We start from the raw sequence: 24,890 nt of genomic DNA, 5'->3' as shown, positions 1-24,890 counted from the left end.
ATGGAAGACTTTACAAGGACATGGAGGTTTACAAGGTCAATTATCTAAGGTAATACAAGGAGCTAATGAACCTTATGCTGAATTTGTAGATAGGCTTATTCAAACAGCTACCAGAGTTTTTGGGAATACAGAACAAGCAATGCCATTACTAAAACACCTGGCTTATGAGCAAGCGAATCGTTGGTACAGAGATATCATTAGACCATGGAAACATGAAGATTTAAACACATATATTAAATTATGTAGACACATTAATGAACAAGAGCAAGTCATGGCAGCTTCAGTAAAACAGGCTTTAGATGCCAGAGACATTAATGAACAAGGGCAAATTGTGGCAGCTGCAGTAAAACAGGCTTTAGATGCCAGGCCAAGAACATGCTACAATTGTGAACAAACAGGACATTTTAAAAGGAATTGCCCCATTGGAGGAGGGTTTAACAAAACTAGGTATCAAAGGAGTAGAATACCAGGTATTTGCCCACGATGCCGTAGAGGGAGACATTGGGCTAATGAATGCCGTTCTCAAACCACCATAGAGGGTACTCCATTATCAAAAAACGAAAAAGGACCAGGTGTCAATCCACGATATTGTAGAGAAAGGCATCGGGCTCCATTGCCAAAAAATGGACAGGGGGGCCTAATGCTCCGGGGCCCAAAACCACAAATGGAGCACTGGAGGAACCCAGCAACCCCATCAGGGTAGTGCCCAGGACACACTGTCCATCAGATCCCTCATCAGACAAACCAGAGGGAGCGCAGGGTTGGACATCTGCGCCTCCGCCAGAGCAGTACTAACTCCAGAGATGGGAGTTCAAATCATTCCCACAGGGGTGAAAGGACCTCTTCCCAAAGGAACAGTAGGCTTATTATTGGGACGCAGCTCTTCTACTCTAAAAGGACTTATGATAAGTCCTGGGGTAATTGATCCCGATTATGAAGGTGAAATAAAAATTATAGCCAGTTCTCCAAAGGGTATATCAGTAATTTCACCAGGAGATAGAATAGCACAGTTACTAATAATACCCAGCCTACATGATAAATTTTCCAGTCGTACTGCAGAAAGAGGTTCCAAGGGATTAGGCTCCACAGGTGTAGATTGGGCTATGCTTTCTTTAAATTTAGATTCTCGCCCCATGCGAGACATATACAACCTTCCATATCTCCCCATAATACTCCCATTTTTGTCATCAAAAAGAAATCTGGTAAATGGAGATTATTGCAAGATTTAAGAGCCATTAATAATGAGATGGTTATTATGGGACCTGCTCAATCAGGGATTCCTCAGTTGTCTGCTTTGCCAAAAACCTGGTATGTTTTAGTTATAGATATTAAAGATTGTTTTTTTTCAATTCCAATTCATCCTGAGGATAGTCCACGTTTTGCATTTACTATCCCTGCACTGAATCATGAAGGTCCTGATCAGAGATATGAATGGAAAGTACTCCCTCAAGGGATGGCTAACAGCCCAACTATGTGTCAAATTTATGTTAACAAAGTAATCCAGCCACTTAGAAATCAAAATCCTGAACTACAAATATTTCACTATATGGATGATGTATTATTAGCACACAAAGATAAAAACACATTGCTAGAATGTTATGCCACACTTACAAACTTATTAAAAAATTATAATCTAGAGATAGCAATAGATAAAGTACAATTAAATTTTCCAATTAATTATTTAGGAGTTCTATTATCCTCAACCATGGTCCGTCCACCAAAAATTCAAATACGAGTAGATCAACTCAAATCACTTAATGACTTTCAAAAGTTATTAGGAGACATAAATTGGATAAGGCCTTATTTAGGTATACCAACAGGAGAGTTGGGACCTTTATTCGATATCCTAAAAGGTCCATCAGATCCAAATTCACCCCGAATGTTAACGCCTGAAGCAAGAAAGGCATTAAAAATCATTGAAACATATATGGAAAATATGCATTTGGATAGAATTGATATAAGTTTGCCTTTATTATTTATTGTACTACCAACAAAAAATATTCCTACAGGAGTATTTTGGCAAGAAGGTCCATTATTATGGATACATTTATCTTATTCTCCTAACACTATTCTTACTAGGTATCCTGAGGCTGTAGGACAATTAATACTCAAAGGAATAAAAGCAGCAAAGGGAGTGCTTGGAATTTCTCCCAATAAAATGATTACTCCATATACTATGAATCAAATTGATGAGTTAGCTAATGAGTTAAATACTTGGGCAATAATCATGTGCAAATCTAATGTTTCATTTGATAACCACTTACCATCTAATCCTTTATTGTCTTTTTGGTCATTGCATCCTGTAATTTTTCCAAAAATGACAAGAAAAACACCTATCATGAATGCTCCAAATATATTCACTGATGGGTCAAATAATGGTACAGCAGCAGTAGTTACCCCTGATCAAACTTTTACATTTTTAGTACCCAAACAATCAGCTCAAAAGGTAGAGCTTAATGCAGTTTTATAAGCTTTTGTGATGTTTAAAGATTCTGTATTTAATTTATTTTCTGATAGTATGTAGTTAATGCTATAGTATCTCTTGAAGATGCTGGTAGGATTTCCCCTTCTTCTACTGTTTTCTCTTTGCTTTCCACTATACAACGTCTAATCTGGGACAGAAAAGATCCATTCTTTATAGGACATATCAGGGCACATACAGGATTGCCTGGAGCCCTTAGTTTGGGCAATGATTTAGCAGATAAAACTACACATGACATACATATTTTCTCTACACTAGAAGAAGCTATAAATTTTCATAAAAAGTTCCATGTCAATGCTAATACTTTACAAAAGCGTTTTAAAATAACTAAGGAACAAGCTAGACGAATAATAAAACAATGTCAAAATTGTGTGACCTTTTTACCACAAGTTAATCTTGGAGTCAATCCTGGAGGATTGATACCTAACCATATTTGGCAGATGGACGTCACACACTTGCCAGAATTTGGAAAATTAAAATATTTGCATGTTACAGTTGATACTTCTTCCGGATTTTTGATGGGCTCCCTTCATGCCGGAGAAAAAACTAAAGATGTTATAGCTCATTGCTTACAAAATTTTGCCACTGTGGGTGTTCCAAAACAGTTAAAAACAGATAATGCCCCTGGTTATACTTCTACCTCTTTTAAACAATTTTGCTCAACATTTGGCATTACTCATATAACAGGAATCCCATACAATCCACAGGGACAAGGCATAGTTGAAAGAGCTCATCAAACTATTAAAATGTACTTATTAAAGCAAAAAGAAGGAATTGGGAAGGGGTATATATTCCCCAAAGATAAACTTAAAATAACCCTATTTACTCTAAACTTTTAAAATTTGGATTCATCAGGACTTAGTGCTGCGGAAAGGCATATGTGTCCAAAAAATGTACATAAGCCCAAGGTACTTTGGAAGGATATTCTAACAGGACAATGGAAAGGTCCTGACCCAGTAATTGTCTGGAGTCGGGGGTCTGTTTGTGTGTTTCCACAGGGAGAACAGCAGCCGATTTGGATTCCAGAGAGATTAACCAAGGTCCTGACCCAGTGATTGTCTGGAGTCGGGGGTCTGTTTATGTGTTTCCACAGGGAGAACAGCAGCCGATTTGGATTCCAGAAAGATTAACTAAAGCGATTTCTACAGATCAAAAAGAAGATGATTTGGCTCAAATCCATAACAACTGATATCCAAAACTCCAGTTTGGCTATTCTTACATCTGCAACAGAACCAGGATGCTTTTTTCAATATCTATTTTATTATTGCCCTTTGCCATATCATGAAGTTCTATTTTGTTTTTTGAGCTCATACAGACCTAGGTTAATGTTTTGCTGATCAGTTCTATTTTTTGACTATAGAGTTTTTAAACATTGCAATGGAGATTTCACCTGTAAAAAGTTATAAGGCCTTTACTATAATGTTATGTGTTGTATGTATTATATTATGTGTGCACACTTGTGTTTTGTGTTATATGTTTGAATGTATGTATGTCCATATATCATATATGATGAGCGCTCATGATAAAATGGATCCAAATATTTTTTTTCACGTGATTTATATGGTTTAATTTAAATTGGGTAAACAACTGTTGAGGATTGTTTTAATATGTAAACAAAAAAGAAGGTTAACAGATCTGTTTGTTTACTTTCACCTTTCCTTTTCATTATATTTAATAATTCTCTTAAAGATAATGTAAATTGTTAAGAAAATTGTTTTCTTTTAGTGCCTTCTGTAATGTTACATAATTTTTTCTTTAGCCATTATTGCCAGAATTCCTATCTTCATCCCAGTGCCGGTGAAGACAATGTAAATTGTTAAGAAAATTGTTTTCTTTTAGTGCCTTCTGTAATGTTACATAATTTTTTCTTTAGCCATTATTGCCAGAATTCCTATCTTCATCCCAGTGCTGGTGAAGTCAAAGATAAAACCAATCTACAGCTTCTACAATAGCCATCACTGAACTGCTTGCAGAACTTGCCTGGACACATTGTGAGCTCACTTGTATGCATTGTGAACTATCTGTTGGTGCAGCGACTTGTGGTAGTGTTGGGGTATTTTTGCTGATGATGTCATTGGTGGTACAATTTTTCCAAAAGGAGGCATCAATTGGCTTGGTATATCTTCCTCCCTTCTGCTTGTAATGATCGTCCAGCTAAAATCTGGGGGCCAACAGAGGTGAGGCAAAGAACCTCACCCCCCCCCCCCCCCCGGTACAAAGACCTCTCCACCGGTGTGGCTGTATACTGGACCGGTAGTCAGTGACGGGTAAGATCCAATTGCAATGGTACCAACCTAAGGACCATATGTACTATTGGACAACCTAAGGCAGGCACGGTCCCTAAGCCACATGCTTGTTGTTTAAACAGAGAGGGGGAGATGTTGAGAGCCACAGCCGAAGGGGCCCCAGCAAACTTCCAGCTGCCAGCAAACTTCCAGCTGCCGGCTGATGATTGGCTCACAGAGGCCCCAGCAACATCTAGCTGATTGGCTCCTCTGCGGTGATGCTCATTGGGCTGTTTCCCTGCCCTTTCAGACCACGGAGCTGCTCATTGGGGGACTTTTTTGGCTCCGCCCACATGACCCAGCCAATCGGCCTCAAGAGCAGGAGGATTGTGGGAGGTGGAGAGAAGCTTGTAGGGGAGAGAGAGGCTTGTGGAAAGCCGGTGGTGGCAGTTGAGGCTCTGAGGGTTTTTCCTGAGAGGCTGTTTTGTTTGGCGTGTGTGGTTCTAAAAATAAAGTTAGTTTCTTTTGACAAGTGGCTCCTGGTTGTGCCCAGCCAGACTGCAGCAAAAGACAATTTCATAGTTTTGATCATGTGCTGGTTATATAATACTATATATATATATATATATATATATATATATATGTATAAATAAATTTTTGGCACACATACATATATTTGAGGTACTAAGGATTGAAACCAGGGATGCTCTTTCACCAAGCTACATCCCCAGCCTCCCCACCCCCCATTTTTTTTTTTTTTTTGGCACTGCAAGGATTGAACCCAGGGTCTTGTACATGCTGGGCAAGCTCTCTATCACTGATCTATATCCCTAGTCCCCTAGTCCTTTATATTTCTTATGCTGAGATAAGGTCTTGCTACATTACCAAGGCTGGCCTCAAACTTGAGATTCTCCTATTTCAGCATCCTAAATCGCTGGAATTACAGACATGTGCCAAAATGACCTGCTTTGCAACTGATTTTGAAAGTTTGAAGTTATTTCAAAGTCTGAAGTTTTTAAAAAAGCAAATATTTAAAATTGAAGAAATCTCCCAGAAAGTACCAAAAGACAACAGAGTGAAAATAACACAGAAAGATGAGAAAATTAATAGACCATGCTATTAGACGACATATCCAAATAAGGCCAAGTGTGGTAGTGCACGCCTGTAATCCCAGTGGCTCTGGAGGCTGAGGCAGGAGAAATGCCAAGTTTAGAGCCAGGCCAGCAACTTAGTGAGGTACTAAGCACTCAGGGAGACCCACTCTCTAAATAAAATTTTAAAAAAGGTAGGGGATTTGGATTAGAGGTTGAGTGTTCCTGGGTTCAATACCCAGTACCAAAAACAAAAAGAAAAAAATCCAAATAAGAGTTTCAGAAAAAGATTAAGTATAGAAGCCAGCTGTTAAGATGCCTACCTATACTGCCAGTGACTCAGGAGACTCAGACAGGAGGACGGCAAGTCTGAGGTCAGCCTGTACAACTCAGCAAAGTTTTAAAAAACAATTCAGTGAGTTTCAGTCTCAAAAAAAAGATAAGAGGGTGAAGCTTAGAGGCAAAGCATCCCTAAGTTCAATCCCCACTACCAAAAAAAAAAAAATTAAATTTAAAATATAAAAGGGGCAAGATTCTAGAAATTAACTCACGAAATAGTTTCCCATATTTAGTTTATAAATTTGTACACTGTTCCTTTATAAAGCACTATACCTCACAACTATGCATGGTATCTGCCACTCCAAATAATAACCCTTCGCCACTTCAGATAATTCATGTCTGCTAACCTTATTAATGTGTACTGGGAGAGGAAAAAAAGGTCAGATCTGGAAAATTTTTCTTAAAAAGTTCTTCATGTAACTCCTTATATACTTTGTCCCACTTCTACCTCCACTTAAACAGTACGTGAGGAATGGGGATACAGAGCACTTACCTATACACAGAAGGCCCTGGGTTAGACTCCCAGAAGCACCAGGGTAGGGGTACACAAACTGGGTGTGGTGGCACATGCCTGTAGTTCAGCACTTGGGAGACGGGGGGGAGTATGACTTGAGCCCAGGAGCTTGAGACCAGCCTGGGAAGCATAGTGAGACCCTATCTCAAAAATAAAATAAAATCAGTTCTTTATTAGTACATAACATGGCTAATCCTGAAACTTAGAAGGCTTTCTGGACGGGTGCAGTGGAGCATACCTGTAATACCAAGAGCTTAGGAGGCTGAGGCTGACAGCAACTTGGCAAGACACTGTCTCAAAATAAAAAATAAAATAGGACTGGGGATGTGGCTCAGTGGTTAAGCACCTCTGGATTCAATCCCTGGTACCAAAAAAAAAAGAGGATTCTGGCTACCTCTGCTAGTTTAGGATTCAGCATTCTCAAGGCTACTAAAATATTACCACCAATTTTTTTTTCCTGCTTTCCAGCTTCTACAACTGTTATCCATACTTCCTTTGTTCTTTGTCAATCTAGGGCAGATTGTTTCAATGGCATTTTCAGGCTGGTGCAGGAATTACACATATATGTCCAACCAATTCACCATCCTTAACATATCATATTGTTAAAAAAAAAAAAAAAAAAAAGTCTTGGGGAATTAAGCAAGATGCTATGTCAAAGAATACAAAGGGATGCCAAGTGTGGTGGCACACACCTGAAATTCCAGCTCTCAAGAAGCTAAGGTAGTAGGATCATAAGCTGAGGCCAGCCTTAGCAACTTATTGAGACCCTCAGTAATTTAGCAAGACTCTGTCTCAAAAAAAAAAAAAAAGAGCTGAAGATATAGTTCAGTTACTAGAGTACCCCTGGGTTCAATTCCCAGTACAAGGGGAGGGGAGGAGGAGTCAAGTTGCTAAATAATATGTATGAACCCATTTTTGTTAAAAAGGGAAATTATTATGTGTATTTGAATAGAGGTAAATGTCTAAAAGCTTAAGGCCACAGTTCCCCAAATGTAACCTAGGGTTTTGTAGTGATTTCACAAGGGTACCACAGGATATTCTAAAGAAGAGGGGAAAATGAATAATAAGTAAATAAATAAACTGGAGGGAAAAAGCAATTCAGCATATGGCAAACACTCAGTAAACCACTAGTTCAAAATAGTTCAGTTTAAAAAGTAGATCATGATGGTGCATGCCTCTAATCCTAGTGACTCAGGAGGCTGGGGTAGGAAGAATGCAAGTTTGAGGCCAGCCTCAGCAATTTAGCGAGAACCTATGTCAAAGTAAAAAATAAGCCATGGAGGGGTGGCTCACGCCTGTAATTCCAGTGGCTTGGGAGGCCTAGGAAGGAGGCTGATCGCAGGTTTGAAGCCAGCCTCAGCAACTCAGCAAGGCAGTAAGCAATGTGGAGACCTGTCTCAAAAAAAAAAAAAATTAAAAGGGCTGGGCATGTGGCTTAGTGGTTAAGTGCCCTTGAGTTCAATCCCTGGCACAAAAATAACAATAAAGTAAAATAATTAAAAAAATAAAAACACCTGGAGATATGGCTTAGTGATAAAACTACTGGGGTTCAATCCTCAGTATCATTATTAATACTACTTAAACGGGGTGGGGGGGCTGGGGGCTACGGCTGAATGGTAGCATGCTCGCCTAACATGTGTGAGGCACTGGGTTCAATCCTCACCACCACATAAAAGATAAACAAATAAAGGTATTGTGTCCGTTTATAACTAAAAAAAAATATATATATTTTTAAATAGAGTTGGGGATGTAGCTCAGCAGCTGAGTTGCCTAGGCATCCTTGCCTAGGCATTCATGAGGCCCTGAGGAACATCCCCACTAATGAAATAAATAAATCAATACTACAAATGCCCAGATAGCTCTTCAGACCTACTGAAGTAGGGCATAAGAATCTGAAGTTTTTATTTTTTTGGTGACTGGTCTATGCTGTCCAGGCTGGCCTCCAATTCCTGGGCTCAAACAATCCTCCCACATTAGCCTCCCAAGTAACTGTAAGAATAGGTGTGACTCAAGTATGACTTGATGCACTGAGTGCATCTCTTTCCCTTCTCCTCTAATACTTTTGTAACTTGGGTCCATTACACTACAGTGGTGAATATTCTGTCCACCAGAGAGAGAGGTAACTCCTCAAATTAACTTAGAATTGTAATATCCAGTCACTAAAGAATTCCAGTTCCTGAACAGACTCTCTCCACATTTTCAACGAACATGAAATGTTGTAGAAGCAGAGTGAGGGGTCTTCAAAAATAGTTGCAGAGGATTCCTTCTAAAGGGGACAAGGTGTAAACAAAGGTCTTCTCAGCTTTTCTCCTGGTAACAGCCTACTGAGAAAAGCTATCTTGAGTAAAGAGCAAAATTGATTTAAATCATCCTTTTCATATACCAATGTTTGATCAATAAACACAAGACATCTGAGTAGGAGAGGGTCTGGTTTTTTCCTGAGTCTGCCCATGCAAAGTACAGATTGCAATTAGGTTCTGGCACCCTTTTGCAGACCAAACTTAAGTTATTCTGGATAAAAGGAAAAATATAAACAAAACAAAACAAAAAACGCAATTAGGGACTCACCATTAGTACCATTAAGTGTCCTCTTCTCTTAGAACCTCTTTTCAAAGGAGTTTAACTGGATTCCCAAAACATTTCGTTTATTCTCCTAATTTATATAGTTTAAGAAACCCCAGTTTTAACACGCGAATTACAATCACTACCAAATGGCAGAGTAGGATTTCAACTCAGCTCTCCCGATTCCAAGTTCAAAACTCCCACAACTTCTACAGCATTTCTCCTCACAGTGGCCACACAGTGGATCGAAGGTTGATACCGCCTTGCACAGATGGCATAGAAAAAACAAGTTCCCTTCACCTTAATGTCCAAGTGCCATAGCCTTCCTCTATAAAAGGGTCCCAAGAGCATGGGCCAAGAAACCAAGGCAGGGACGAGGCAGAACTGTCCGAACAAATTAAAAACCCTTGACTTGCAAGCTGACAGGGGCTGGAGTTTCTAACACCAGTTTTCCTCTCAAAGCCTTCCCTAGCTTCAGGAAGAGCGGCGGGGGACGTTACTCTCTGCCTGCGTCGCAGGGCTTGGGCTGGAAAGAAAGAAGGGGAAGCAGAGGTCCCTCGAAACGAGCTCCTTCCCCGTCCCTAGAAGACACAGTGCAGGGGAAGAAACTGCTGCCCGCAGCTTGAGGCGGGGCGGGGGTGAAGGGAGTTTGGCCTTAAGGCCTCCGGGCTGGGGCGATGAGCTGGCGCGTAGAGGCTCGGTGAACGAACGGTCAGGGATCGATCCGATCCGTCATTCGGCCGAGGGCCGCCCGTGCTCCAGCTTACCTGCGTCCCGGCACCTGGCCCGCCCGACGGCCCAGACGCTGTAGCACCCAAGACTGCGGCCTCGCCTTCGCCAGCCCAGAGGGAATCAGCGCTAGGGAGGAGGTGCCCGGCCTGCTCCCTGCGGCCACGGGTGCTGAGCTTCTCCAGAGACGCTGCCGCGCCGCCGGCGCTCACTTAGCGCGTCACCTCCTCCCATGCCCTTCCGCCTGCAGCCCCGCCCGCGCCTCGTGCAGGGGGCGGGGAAAGCGGGCGCTGGCGTGGGGGCGTGGCGCCGCGGCTCTGGCTTCTCAACTGCCTCCCACTCTAGTCCTTAAAGGCTCCTGGCGCCTCAAGGGCAGCAACCTGGATGTTTCCCTGCTTATCCCGCTTTGCCAAAAGCAAAAAGCAATGTTCCTGCTTTGGACTGCGCTTCTTGAGGCCTGGCCTAGGCCTTTTCTCTCGGATTTGCGTGCTGATTTTACTTTTGGTATTGTAATTTGCCTCTTTATGTATACCCGACCCTGCCCGACCAAGAATGCTTCCCGAGGAGGACAGAGTCTTCTCATTGTAGCCTCAGTTCCAGTGACTGGCCTACACAAACAGGAAATCTGTGCAGTAAATCTGCTAGCCTCTTTCTTACAGAGAGGAAAGTGACGTCAGCCTTCCATGCTGAAGCATTATTCATTCAATAAAACTTTTCCTCCTACTAGGGGTTGAACCCAGAGCACCCACATACTAGGCAAGTTCTCTACCACTGAGCTATATTCTCTTATCTCCAGCCCATCCATATGCATATGAACATATTCTAGTGTTTCTCTTGCAAGACCTCAATCTAACTGTAGGGAAAGAGAATAAATAATAATTCAATTGTTACTGGTTCAGTGGGCTCTTGTGCATCAGAAAAATCAGATAAAGGCAAAACTACAAGAGGAAGAAAACTCTCCTGGAACTTCTGCTCTAGCAGAAGGAAGACATAGCACTGACCAAGAGAGTGTCAAGCTGGATTTTCGAAGAACATAGCTAGTTTTATTCCTATGAAAGTGTAATAGAAGTGGGTGTCGTGATGGGCAAAGGTGCGACTTATGCAGTGGAGGGGGAGAAATAAGGAATGTCCATGCACTTCTGCTCTTTTCAATGCTTTATTTACTCAAATCACTCCATACAATTTCACTCTATAGGTTCTTAATCAAGAAAATGACAATCCTTAATGCTAGGCACTGCAATAGACATAATCAATCCGCAGCAAACAATTCTGGGTTAATTCTAAGCACTGCAAACACACTTATATGACAGGTTCATCATAGACATTCCCTCTGCATACTAAGCTCAAGTGCCAGATCTAAAGTCTCAAGCCTTAGGCCTTAAGTCTAGCAGATGCACACTCACTCAGACCACAGTGATCAGGTCAGGAACTGATGGAGGCTTATCCTGGGGTGGAGCTGATGGCCAGCTGAGGAGAGGGTCGTAAGAAGAAGTGGGGTTCTCACCAAGGTCAAGATGTGGCTGTAGAGTTTGAGAATGGTGAGGATGCTGCAGAGGATCAGGCAAATGATGAGAAGAGTTGGGATGTCAGTCCAGGTCCTCATCAAGCTCTCTGGCATTTGGGCATCAGTGTCGGCTGGATGAATGTCTGTTCATTTGCACCATAATTTATGCTAAATTTGGGGGTTTCTGACTGCTCTTTCAATTCCTATCAGCTGTTACCAGGTTTCTTAGGACATCTGGTCTCGTGGTATTTGTCCTGTTCTCTTGCCTTGCCCTTTTGCCCTTATCAGGGTTGTGGAAAGTGACTTATTTTATCAGGCTATGCCTGATGATCATATTGGAGGGCTCCGTAGGTGTGCCTGGTGGGGACAGCAATTTATTTAAAAATGGAGTTACTTAGGCTAAGGCCCTTTTTTGGTTAAGGGAGTCCACCCCCTTGATTCACAGTGTCCACACTCAGGGGGTGCCCAAAGTGCACTGCCAGTCAATACGGAGGCATTGCCTATTGCACCGGCAAAGGCCAGACTCCACATATGTCCAAAAGACACTTCTCATCATAACCACCAATAGTGAGCATAGTCCAATTACATCTATTTGAAACAAATGGTAGCAAAGTGGTAGCAATGTAACCAGGGATGGTAATTACAATGTAATCATAATTAGTTTGTACAATTGGGTTAAAACATTTATAAGTTTGTCTTGCATGTAGGTCTCAATGGACTGTTTCCTTTACCTTTTCCCAGTTGATCACAATCGTCAACACCAGGTTATCAAATGATCACATACAAATTGAGTCCAGATATTGGCTAAAATAAAAGAATGTAGTTGGTCCCTCTGGATTAACACACATAGGTGTTACAATAACAGTTTCTGACATTTTGTTTTCATAATAATACAAACTTCCATCTTCAAAGACAGAGCCTAGTCTCTCCTGAATCCACCTTGATTCTATCGATTCTTTCAGATCAAAGTCCTCATGAAGCACTCTGAGGTCTGGGTCAATATATTGCCATAGGTTCGCACATGCATATATTGTGGAATAAGGGAAATAATCCTGAAAGTTTTGAATTCTGATTTTATTTTTCCCGGTTTGTTCCAATATCATGTCTTTTTTAGAATTATATGTAAACTGTGGACATTGTGCTGGGTATGCTGATATTGGTTGGGTCCTGCTGTTAAGATCAATATTTCTGTCTAGGTATTATGCTCTGTAGTACTTATTCTGGAAAATATGCTTTATTCATAAAAAGTACATATTTGTAAGAGTTGCAGTTTGGTTTCTTGTATCTAATGAGAAGGGTAGAGCCTGTCCTATTAGTTGGATCAGGGAGTAGTAGAATAGCAAAATGTGGTTAAGATTATAAAAGGTAAATGGCTCAACCTTAAACTTTAGTGGAACAATGTCAGCGGATGCAAACATATTATGTTCTAATAGTACTATATTATCTACATTTCCTATGTTCTACAAAGATTCTAAGTTAAAGTTGTAAAAATTAGAAATGAATAGGTGGGGTTATTTGATTTTTAAAGGCATCCCAAATATGTGGGAATTTATATGGGTATATCCACCCGCTCCCAGCATAAGCTTTGTGTGAAATCCAAGGGTCTAGCAACAAGCACATTTCTGATGTATATACCAGGAAACTACAATGTTGTATATGAATTATAATGACATGACCTTGCTTTACATTTCTAGTTATATAGTCCAGTAATTCCTGATAAAGGGTCTTGCTTTCCATTGTTTCCAGATCCTCTTATATCCTAAGTATTTTAGTTTCCTAGTGAATCTATTATGAACTATCTGCCATAGAAATTCAATTAAAGTATATCTATATGTCACTTCAAACCTAGTAGCACACAGCAAACTTCTAAACCTAAATTTAATGTTATTCACCAACAATTTTGCATAAATCATAAGGTTTGTTACAATCAATATAATTCAAAATGCTAGCATAAAGAGGAAGATGGAAGTTATTTTCAATTAATGCTATAAAATGATATTCCAAGTTCCACAGTTCATGTTTCAGCGTGTCTAGGTAAGTGTTGACACAGGCGAGTGAATTCAGTGGTGTTCTCTTTGGTGGGTATGTCCAAGTGAGCTGTAAAGTGTAGGTAATATTTGTATAAGTTATGTTCACTTCTTTATTATCAAACATGATCATAGAGTGTTCACACAGCCATCTAATATTTGCTACCTGTTTCTTAAGTTCTTCTCTGGTTTTAATTTCTTTATTCCACTTTGCACACATTCTAAATATTTTAAAGGCTATCATGAATATGAGTATAAGTGCATAGTGGACAATTTCTTTTAGGTCTTGGAACCAGTTTGGAATGTGCCAGCACGCAGTGTCAAACTTGAGGAGCCTATAGCATAAATCTGCTCAAGAATAGCGTCCATTCACTACATTATGTTTGTATGCTAAAGAATCTGTTTCAAGTACATATACTATCTGTGAAACAATGTGGTTTGTATTATTGAGATGTGCTATATCCTGTGTTATTTGAGCATCCTGTCTTTGTAGTTGTTCTATATTATGTTCAATCTGGTTTTGAAGTCGCTTCTTAAGTTCCAATTGTATGTCTGGTTTATCCTCATCTTCATCAAATACCATGTTAGTTTGTAATGTGTGTTTTATCTGTATCTGTTGGTTTGAGAATGCTACTATATTCCTACCAGATTTAGTGTGTAATGTTAACTTCTATGTGTTGGATACCATATGGCATCCTGCTTCATGGGTTGTTTTACATTCACCAAAACATATATTGGTGTCAGTATACTCATAATAATTACAATAACATTCATTATTGGTGGTGCTCTCAGATATATTTTGTGTAGTTGTCCTTGTTTGTATTGTTTGGTGTATATGTTTACATGGATAAGTTATGCTGAAGGTATAAGATGCACAGACTGCAAAGAGATTATTTCCCAATTGTATAGATCTTGTATCTCATTAGATACAAGAAACCAAATTGCAACTCTTCCTGTGGGTCTATTATGGTGACCTTAGATGTATGTAGTTCCTGATGGTTTATGTTTCCTAAGAATAGGTAAGTTAATGTGCCAATTGGTATTACTGACTCTTCTGGTAACATTGTTCCATTTAAAATAATGCCTGATCTTAATGGCTTTATGAAAGTGTTCCCTATTTTTCTATATAATGTGGGTCCATGATATGCTATGTATGTGTATGCAAACAAAATTTTTAGTAAGGATAACTTACAAAGTGTTTCAGTGCAGTATGTATCTCTACTGGGATGTAGTATAATTTTATACGAGTTTATATGTTCACACTGTCCTGTATTAAGTAAATGTTGTAAGTCTGCTCTGGATTGTTCTTGTAACAGTTTCAATTGTGTACATTCATATTGAACACATATGCTATTGTGTTCATCTTCATATACATTTTCTGTATAAAAACATCATAATATTCTTTTTGGGCTTTTAATGTATGAACTATATTTTGCCTCTGTAATTCAGCTTAATGTATAATTTCTGTGATTGTATATATTGATTTAGAAATCATTTTAAGCCATGAATTTCTTTATCTATAATGTGTTCTGGATTGTGATTCTAACATCCATATCTTCTATACGTTTTTCATTAACAATTTCTCCTAATGCTAGTCCAGCTATAGCTATCCATTCTAAAATCTCTCTTGTTCTCCTGATGTGTTTTCTCTGTGTTGTTGGTATGTGCCATGTTTTTTTCTGTGGGCATCTCCTATATAACTCCTTAACATATATTTCTTTGTCAATAGTTAATTTTATCCTCTGAATTATGGGATTTACAGTTATTTGTAAAGGGATTTGTATATTTCGTATTATATAAGGTGCTCTGGTGATTGTGGTTAGCCTTGGGCTTTCTCTATATAATTTCATTCCTGATAGATAATGTGCTGTAAATAGCTTATGTGTGTGGCATTAATACCTCCTCTATCAATTATACACGCTTGGAGGTGGTCCTTAATATAATATCTTTCAAAGGACAGGGGGAGTACAAATACATGTTTCTGTTACTGCCATGATCTTTTAGTAATTAAAGATCTGTTAAATAAAGGTTCAGGAGCCACAAAGTAATTTTGAATCAATCCCCATGGCTTGTTCCATTGTGGCAATAGCATATAGAAGTGACATGGCATATTATATGGTCTACTCTGTATTGTACCACCCTATCAAAATTCATGCCTGCTATTTTCCATCGTGATAGAGGCCTTTTATCTGTTGCTCTTATCTTATTTGGGGTAGAAATAGGTATATTCATTTTTACATTCACTTCATTGTAACGACTCCATCAATATGGCTGGTGTTACATAATTATTTATCTATACAGCTCAAGTTAAGTTTATGGCCTGGTCCTTTATCTGGGTATGGTATTATGTGTGGTTGGTTATCTATCTTGGTGTCTAAAAGGATCCCAAAGTCCAATGTGTATTGCAGCTATTTGGTCACACATAAAAAGTATAGATAGTCTGGATGTGCATTCGTTTTCATCTGTACTATGGGATGTATTCATAAGTCATTTTGTTTTAATGATTTCTTGTAGAGACATCATCATCATTTTGTTATATGTCTGGTTTTTTGTTTGGGGATCATATTGTGGGTTATATGGTGTTATGAATGAAGCATTAGGAAGTTTTCTATAATCAAAGAACGTTACTAGACTCTTTTCTAAAAATGTGGAATGTGACTTAGGTGATTCCCAATGTGTACCATTGTGTGTCCATGTACCATTGTGTGTCCAGTTCCATGAAATATTATAAGTTAAGTGTTCTCCTGTTGTATAGTTTATTAGGTTGAATTTTATACATGCTGATTCTAGTGTATAATTTTCCTCCTTATCTTTGCAAAGATATGATTTATTGGCATAATGTGTGAAATTATTGAAATGTGTGAAGGTGGCATCTTGTGCTATTTTTCTTAAGGAATTATATTTGGTGTCTATCTTCTGAAGCACATCTCCAAAGTTCTTTGTTTTCATGTTTCTATACACAGTTAAATTTTTAGGATTGTAGTTGAAGCAAGAATATCCTATGAATGCTTGTGAAGTTCCTCTCTTCTGTATATCAGTAATGTCTGTGGGTAGAAACTTTACTGTGTATCTATCAATGAACATTGTTCTGAAGCAGATGTAATCCCAATATAGGCATCCCTGTTTTGGAGATGGTCAAATTTATTTCACTGTTTTATAGGGTTGAGGTGTCATCCACGTCCTGCATGAACGATGGATTCAGGTTCGCTCTATGTGAATCTGGGCTGGCAATGAAAAGACCACAGACACAGAAATATCTTTTTTAGGGGTCAGAGATGGCTCAGCAGGCTCAAGCTCCCACGTTGGAGGGCAAGGGGAGCAAGGGAGGCAGGAGGCAAGGAGCAAGAGCAGAAAGAGAGTGGCCAGACTCTGAATCCCAGTTTTATTCATGGGGAGGCATTCCATGGAACATGAGAATAAGGCATTCAGACTGAGCAGTGACTTGACTCTGTCCTTAGTCCAGCCACAGATAAAGAAATCCATCTAGAAGCAGGGCTGGGTTGTTTGTCAGGTTCAAGGCTCCTCACAGCATCCCTAAATCCTATTAGTAAGTCCTCTGATGACCACTGGTCATCTTCTAGATCTGAGTAAAGACACATTTCTAGAGCAGTCCGAACTTTCTGAACATCTTCAATAGTACTTCTAGATAAGTTAGCTGAAACGCAACCTTCAAATAGCCTCCTACCATGCCTTTCCCAGGTATGCAAATCAGGCGATTCTTTCTCACAAAGTCAGGACAGACATTCCTGAGTACTTCTAAAAACTGAGTGAACTGGGCCCTCCTAATTCCCTTCCCTTTACGTTTCATTATGGTCTTCAGAATTGCAAATAGAGTGCTTTCTCCGAAGATAAAGAAGTCCCCATGTTTTATGTTTTTTTACGTCCCATTCACTTTTCCCTCTGCCTACTTTCCAAAATCAATTCACAATACTCTGCATGCTTCTACCATTAGAGGGCCTCACACACCAATTATTGAAGTGCACATGGAAGGTGCTTGTTTCAGGCACCAACTGTCATCCATGTCCTGTCCCTCGTGAATGACGACTCAGTTTCGCTCCATGTGAATTTGGGCTGGCAACGAAAAAAACCACAGACACAGAAATACCTTTTTCAGGGGTCAGAGAGGGCTCAGCAAGCTCAAGCTCCCATGTTGGAGGGCAAGGGGAGCAAGGGAGGCAGGAGGCAAGGAGCAAGAGCAGAAAGAGTGACCAGACTCTGAACCCCAGTTTTATTCAGGGGGAGGCATTCCATGGAACATTCTACCCAAAGAAGGCAAGGGATTGTGTTACAACAAATAGGTGAGTGTAGCTCAGCCCAATCAGGTAATGCCCAATCCCAGAGATGAACCTCTCTTCCGGAGCAGAGGTAAGTTCACATGCATTGCAGTGGGTGCAATGCCAGTCCAATACCTCCTTACTCAAGGCTTGAAGAGGTGTGCTGAGCTCCTGTTCAGGGCGGCCTCCCACACTAAGGTATGGGATCTGTGATAATTATAGGGAATTTATATGCTTGTGTTCCTAATGCTAATATGTCTGAGCGGTTGAAAATGAGTCATTATCTGTCTTAAAACCTGATGTTCCATGTATTAAGTTAAATTTACCATCATATGGCAGGTTTGGGAAAGCTATTACCCACCATACTGTGGTGTTTTCATCATAATTTCCTGGAATGAAGTTTCATACATCATCAAGACATTTGAACATAAATGCTGAATGATTATAATGATGGAATTTTACCTCAGGATTGTATGGTTTGATTATGATTGGTTTGTGTAGAAGGTTCTTGGGGACTGTCCCAATTGGGGTCTATGTTTGTTAAAATGCATTGCTTATTAGTGATGTCTATGCATGAGCCTACATAGGTTCTTGTGTAATGTATTCATATATGTATGTTGCCTGTGTTCCATTAGGGTTTGAATCCCGTGCGCAACTTCTTTGTGGATTTAAGTGAAGTGAAATGGGGGGGAGGGAGTATATTGCCTCCAGGGAAATCAGGTTTCTATTAAGATTCAATGTATGCACATCTCAAAGGATTTGTGTCCCAAATACTAGTATTATCTATGTCAGTTAAATCTTTGTATGCCAGTGGTGGTAATGCTTTGGTGGTTTTATAGTATTCATCACAATTAAGATATTGAAATCTATCTGTTCTGCAATGAGCATATTTTGTGAAAAAGGCTTTAGTTATGGGTGTCAAGTTGTGTCTAAACAAAGTATATCTTTCCCTATCTATTATTCTGTTAGCCTCAATGTTTGTATTCTTTATAGGCCATATGTTATTAATATCAATATTGTGTATTGGTAATGAGGTAAGATTAGGCTGTCTGTGATGTCAAAATATCATTGATAGGCACAATATTTGATGCGTCAGTACATACATTTTCAATGTCTAAATGTCAGGTCCATCCTCCCATCCAGGTATTACCTGTACAGAGTGGAGGGAAGTCATTAGTATATATCTTTTATTTTGGTGAGTTTTAATTCTCCTTTTCCAGCTGTTGTTCATACAGTATTTTCTGTGCCTTGTGCTATGATTTCACCTGGTATAGTGCTGGCATCTTTCCTGTCTCTTTTGATTATTTTGTATGGTAATAGTATAGGGTTATCTTGTATATTAAAGGTGAAGGGAATATCTTGTCTAGCTATAACTTCCTCAACTGGGGAAAGCCTATTTCTCCTAGGTCTGTTTAAATTCATGTGGCCTCTTGTAGGGCCCTCTGTAAGGATTCGCCTTTGTGTCAGAGTAATTCATTTTTAAGTAATCCATTCCATCTTTCTATATTCCCTGTTGCTAGATGGATTGTATGTTAGATAATAGTTCCATTGTATGCTAAGGGCTGTTATTAAACATTTTACCAATTTTCCTGTGAGATGGGAAACCTGATCAGATTCTACTATACTGGGTATACCATAAGTGATCAGGTGTTTGATTATTTCCTCTGATACTTCATGTAAATGTTGTTTATCATATCCCGCTATTAGTATATCATCCAATGTAGGATTAGTTCTATAGCAATATGTTGTGTTGCCTTGCTAGCTGCAAGTGTCATTCCAATACCTGTACATGTGTCCACCAATGTGGCAACATACTTATTGTGGAAATTCTTAAGGGGTCCTATGAAGTCAGTTTGTATTCTGTAGTTAAAAATTTTATATTCTAGATCTGGTTGGGGAATTTTATGTAGATTAAATCTCAATTTCATTTTGGGGATGTACTGCACCTGCGTAAAGCAGTTTTGATAGTGTTTCATTTTACATGTAAGTTGCATCTTTGGAACCAGTCATATAATGCATGTACTCTTATGTGAACTAATTGTTAATGTAACTTTGTAATATCATATTCAGTAATGTGCATTATTATATTATCAGGCTTGATGTTTTTCCATGTTCCTTTAAATTTATATTTAAAAGGGTCTTTGGAGAGTTGTAGTTCCCAGTTCCTTTGTAGCTTATTGTGTCTATTTTTGATAGTTTATCTCCTGTGTTCTTAAGTGTACTGGTGACCGTGTTCCTGTTTGTATATGCATCCACATGTTTAACTTTTATGTTAATTTTTGTACTGGCTTCATATAGTTCCTTCCATATATCTTTTGACCACAATGGTTTTCCATTGATACGGAAATCTGAACAAGCCCATTTCCCTAACCATAGTGCTATGCTATTAGCAGCCCACCATGAATCTGTATAAATATATATTCCCTTACAATAAAGCCTCTCAAGTGACTAATGCAGCTGCTATTAGTTCTGCATGTTGTGCTGATTTGTATTCCCCTTGCTCTGTCAAGATCTTGCCTGTCTTAGGGTTATATGCTGCTGCTTTCCACTTAGTAACTCCTTTTACTACTGTACTTGATCCATCTGTAAACCATGCATTTTGTATACTTTCATTGTATTTAGGTCCCCTTGTGCCTATATTTTTCAGTGTGAGTTGTGTTGGAATATCAGGGACTAGTACAAATGGTAGCTTTGCTACTTCCTCTGTAATTTTATATGTGCCTACCTTTTGATCCTCTTCTTGTAAAAATTATTGTAGGTACCATTGCCACATCAGAATTTTCTTTTCCCATGCAATATTTTGTTTCTCTTTGCGGTTGAGTTTACACCAGCCTTTAAGTGAAATTGGAGTTCTTAATATAATGTGATCATTGATCATAGCTTTTGCTTGTTTTAATGTCTCAAAGGCAACCCATGCCAATTTTTCAAATAATGAATACTTATTGGATGCATATGGAAATCTTTTACAAAAGAATCCTATTGATTGGGGCTTAGTTTTGTTGTTATAGAGTCCCCATATACTATAGTCCTGTGTGAAAATGATGTCCCCAATCATATTTCCTTGTATGTTATGCAATTTCCTAAACTCTGTTATATAATGTTTTAATACATCCAAAGTTTTTTGGTGATGTGATTTCCAGCTAAAAAATCTTGTGATTTCCTTTTAATTGCATATATTGGTTATAAAATGAGATTTAGATATGGTATATCATTGCATCAATACTCTAATATTCCTATTAATTGCTGTGCTTCTTTCTTATTTGTTGAAGGTTGCAGTCCCAATATTCTATCTGTAATTTAATCTGGGACTTGTCTTCCTTCTGCAGTGATCAAAACTCCTAAAAAATTTACTGTTTGGTCTGGTCCCTGTACTTTTTCCTCTATTAATTGTTCATCCTTTTGCTATCAGGTGTTTGATTATTTCCTCTGATACTTCATGTAAATGTTGTTTATCATATCCCACTATTAGTATATCATCCACATATGTGTATATTTAGACATCCTTAGTTTTAAGATCTTTAAGAGAGTCTGAGAGTGCAATATGGGCTATCAGTGGGCTATTTTTATAGCCTTGTGGTAATCTTTTAAAGCGATATTGCACTGAATTCCAAATAAACATGGTTATCTCCCTAGATTCTTCTGCTATAGTGATGGCAAAGAACATATACGACAAGTCAATGGTTACAAAGAATTTAAAATTGTTGGAGTGTATTTGTTGTAATATTGTGGTAATGTCTAGCAGGTCTCCTGGCATTTGTGGTGTTAGTGCATTGACTGCTCTATAATCCACTGTGAATCTCCATTTACCATTAGTTTTTTTTTCTTTTCTTTCTTTATTTTTTTAGTCATACGTGACGGCAGAATGTATTTTAATATATAATACATACATGGAATGTACATACATCAATAATATTGTCTATCCTATTCTGCTGCCCTTCCTATCCTCCCTTCTCCTCCCCTCCTCTCCCATCCTTTCTCTCTATACAATCTAATGTGACATACTTTTTTTTCCTTTTTCTCCTCACAACATCATACATGTATTCTGTATAACAATGAGGTTTTCCTTCCATCTTCCATGCAACTCCCCTTCTCCCTCTTTCTCCCTCCCACCTCTCTTCCCTATTTAGTGATAGTCTTCTTCTCATGCTCTTCCTCCCTATCCCATTTTGAGTCACCCCCCTTATATCAGAGAAGACATTCAGCATTTGTTTTTTAGGGATTGGCTAACTTCACTTAGCATGATCTGCTCTAATGCCATCCATTTGCCTGCAAATGCCATGATCTTGTTATTTTTTTAGTGCTGAGTAATATTCCATTGTGTATAAATGCCACATTTTTAAAATCCATTCATCTATTGAAGGGCATCTAGGTTGGTTCCACATTCTAGCTATTGTGAATTGTGCTGCTATAAACATTGATGTGGCTGTGTCCCTGTAGTATGCTGTTTTTATGTCTTTTGGGTATAGTCCGAGAAGGAGAATAGCTGGGTCAAATGGTGGTTCCATTCCAAGCTTTCCAAGGAATCTCCATACTGCACCAATTTGCAGTCCCACTAGCAATGTATGAGTGTACCTTTTTCCCCACATCCTCGCCAGCACTTTTGTGCATGGCGAGAAAAAGGGATTCAGATTCATTTTGTTGCATATGGATTTCCAGTTTTCCCAGGACCATTTGTTGAAGATGCTATCCTTTCTCCATTGCATGCTTTTAGCACCTTTGTCAAATATAAGATAGTTGTAATTTTGTGGATTGGTCTCTGTGTCCTCTATTCTGTACCATTGGTCCATTGGTCAAAGGCATTCCTGTATATCAGTGACAAATCTTCTGAAATGGAAATGAGGGCAACCACCCCATTCACAATATCCTCAAAAAAATAAAAAATAAAAATAAAATACTTGGGAATCAACCTAACAAAAGAGGTGAAAGATTTATACAATGAAAACTACAGAACCCTAAAGAGAGAAATAGAAGAAGATCTTAGAAGATGGAAAAATATACCCTGTTCATGGATAGGCATAACTGACATCATCAAAAGTTCTCTATAGGTTTAATGCAATGCCAATCAAAATCCCAAAGGCATTTCTTGTAGAAATAGATAAAGCAATCATGAAATTCATCTGGAAAAATAAAAGACCCAGAATAGCAAAAGCAATTCTAAGCAGGAAGAGTGAAACAGGCGGTATAGCGATACCAGACTTCAAACTATACTGCAGAGCAATAGTAACAAAAACAGCATGGTACTGGTACCAAAACAGGTGGGCTGACTGTCCTTTTCTACACTGACTGATCCAGTCTCAATGCCACCAGACTATATCTATTTGTAATCAATTTAATTTCCTTGGCCAGGCTTGGTGGCATGCATGTGTAATCCCAGCAGCTTGGGAGGCTGAGGCAGGAGGATCAAAATTTCAAAGCCAGCCTCAGCAACTTAGTGAGGCGCTGTTTCAAAATAAGAAGGGCTGGGAATGTAGCTCAGTGCCCCTGGGTTCAATCCCCAGTCCAAAAAAAGGGGGGACACTACATATGTGCAGTTGCTACATTTCAGCACAAACTTCTCAGTCGGTGGTAGCAGTTCTAAACTGATGTCATCTGTATCACAGGCCTCTGTAATCACTGAGAGAGAAGCTGCAAGTGTTTGGCTATATTCGGCTCCAGTTGGAATGGGAAAATTGTTTCTGCCTTTCATAGAGTCTTATGATGGTAAGAATCAGACAAACACAGAGGGTTTCAGGTGCTCAGTGGCCAATACAATGACAAAAGTCAATGTAATAGAAACCCAGTTATTTTCTCATAATATGCCACTCAGAGGGAGGGAGTTGAGGGATAGGAAGAGGACTCAACAATGTCACAAGTTGTTTCTGCGTAGCATGACTTGTTGTTTAAAGGGTCCCAGGTTGTACCCCAGTCAGGAGGTCTATCTTCTAAAAAAGCTAATGAGAAACTGATGTGACTCCATTTTTTAAAAACCAGCCTGTACCTCAGAGCAGGGCCTGTCCAAAGGTGGCGGGGGGTGACCCTTGTCCTTGGAAAACCCATTTCTGGGCACATAAGCTACCTTGCTGAGTAATTTGTCCATACCAGATATCCTTGACTTAGCAAATGCAAGTTCCTGAAAAGACTAAAAGAATGCTTGAGGCCTAATTTCGGACCTTAGCAACAACCAACCAGAGTGAGACAGGGAAGATACATGAAATGCCAAGTGGCCCTCCCAGTAGTTTCGGGGATTGATAACATGACTTGGCAACCCTGCAAACATATCCACCACTTGAACTAACCAATCACTCTTACCTGACTTGTTCCTGCCAATGAATGTGCTAATCAATGTTCAGAGTTGTTGTTTGACTTTCCCGAGGTATGAAATGATTTGCTGTGTGATGTTGTGACGCATAGAGTATCCCCAAAAAACCTGTAAATCCTCACTGAACTAAGGGTCAGGACCCATTCCTGGGACTGCTGCATCAGAAACGGTTGTGAGTCCAGGCTCGAGCTTGCAATAAAAACAATTGTGTGATTGCATCAGATTCAGCACCTGGAGGTCTACTGGGGTCCCACGAATCTGGTATTACACTAGAAGAGGGGCAGAGCTCTGCCAACTGCATCATCTTTACTTTTATGGAAAAGGAAAATGCATTTTCAGAAAACATCAATAGACATTTGCACAAAGTTCTTTAACCAGAATTATGTCATAAAGCCTACCCTGGAAATGAGGGAAACTGGGAAGTTATTTAGTTGGATAGATTGCTACCTCCTCCCCAAACTCAAACTCTGTTACAACAAAATGGAAGAAGTGAAGATAAGATAAGCAATGAGCACTCTCTGCTTCAATTAGCACTGGGCCTGAAAGGATTATAAGAATCACCAAATTTCTCCCCATGCTATCTCTCCAGAGACCATATTATATGGCTCTGAATTAGCTTGTTTTCTGTTGTTCTAACAAAATACCTGAAATTGGTACTTTATAAAGAGATGAGGTTTATTTAGCTCAGAGTCCAAGATTTGGCAGCCCCTAGGACTGAAATTTGGTGGGGGCCATCACAACATGGTTAATGGCATCATGGTGGGAGGACATGCAGGGGTAGAGACTGCATGACCAGAAAACTGGGAGAACCAGTCTTGTTCTTTTTATAACAACCCTTTCTCACA

General features: G+C 39.3%; 1 protein-coding gene and 1 long non-coding RNA gene across 5 annotated transcripts in view; one reads left to right on the top strand and one right to left on the bottom strand.

The window, feature by feature from the left end:
• Nucleotides 1-10,164, bottom strand: part of Senp5 (SUMO specific peptidase 5) — a 46,477-nt gene extending 36,313 nt beyond the window's left edge. For all 4 annotated transcript variants that reach the window (XM_046458076.2, XM_046458078.2, XM_058583545.1 and 1 more), the window contains exon 1: nt 9,981-10,164. The gene's annotated coding sequence lies outside the window, so the exon portion shown is untranslated. The remainder of the gene's footprint in view (nt 1-9,980) is intronic.
• On the top strand, nt 2,901-4,363 carry LOC131424673 (uncharacterized). Its single transcript, XR_009228065.1, has 2 exons — nt 2,901-3,427; nt 3,523-4,363. It is a non-coding gene; the product is annotated as an uncharacterized LOC131424673 (long non-coding RNA).
• Nucleotides 10,165-24,890: the final 14,726 nt, after the last annotated feature.

Source organism: Marmota monax, unplaced genomic scaffold (assembly GCF_021218885.2).
Source record: "Marmota monax isolate L192 unplaced genomic scaffold, Marmota_monax_Labrador192_F-V1.1 WCK01_AAM20220418_F8-fsc00052, whole genome shotgun sequence".
NCBI lineage: Eukaryota > Metazoa > Chordata > Mammalia > Rodentia > Sciuridae > Marmota > Marmota monax.
Note: the sequence above shows the minus strand (reverse complement) of the source record. Positions and strands in the feature narration are given on the sequence as shown.